Source organism: Arachis ipaensis, chromosome B06, assembly GCF_000816755.2.
Source record: "Arachis ipaensis cultivar K30076 chromosome B06, Araip1.1, whole genome shotgun sequence".
NCBI lineage: Eukaryota > Viridiplantae > Streptophyta > Magnoliopsida > Fabales > Fabaceae > Arachis > Arachis ipaensis.
Genome location: NC_029790.2, coordinates 119,653,919 through 119,654,425, shown reverse-complemented (window position 1 = coordinate 119,654,425; position 507 = coordinate 119,653,919). Strand labels below are relative to the sequence as shown.

The window sequence follows — 507 nt, the reverse complement described above, 5'->3', positions numbered from 1 at the left end:
ATTATGAAGGTTAAGTTAAATAAGATAATTTAAAATAATATACTATTTAAAATAACTTTAGATAATATTTTAGTTACGCCTAATAAGATAAAAGTATATACACAATATATATAGCAGCAATTAGTTTATTTGATCTTTCAAATTGTTCTCTATATATATGCATATATATCGGTTTGTCTTCATGTTCTTATGCTTATATATGTATGCTGCGACTTATTATTAACTGAAAGAGAAATGAAACATGCGTATATATTATGCATATCTGCGTGTACGCAACATATAGTTTATGTAATCTTATTATTTTATAATTTACATGGCTATATATATTATGTGATCATAAACCCTACTGAAGGGGTTCCATATATATGGTGATTTAGTAATAATAATAAAAATAATAATAATAATCTAATCTATACTGGAAGAAATTATATATGTAATATATGCTGTGGATAATAGCAATGATCATCAACAAATCAACCAATAAAAAAGATTATTTTCATATTCAAT

General features: G+C 22.9%; 1 protein-coding gene across 1 annotated transcript in view; it reads left to right on the top strand.

Annotated features, from left to right (window-relative positions):
• The window catches only part of LOC107648396 (probable WRKY transcription factor 75), a gene marked incomplete in the record, with an annotated part of 3,587 nt that overhangs the window by 960 nt on the left and 2,120 nt on the right, over window positions 1–507 (top strand).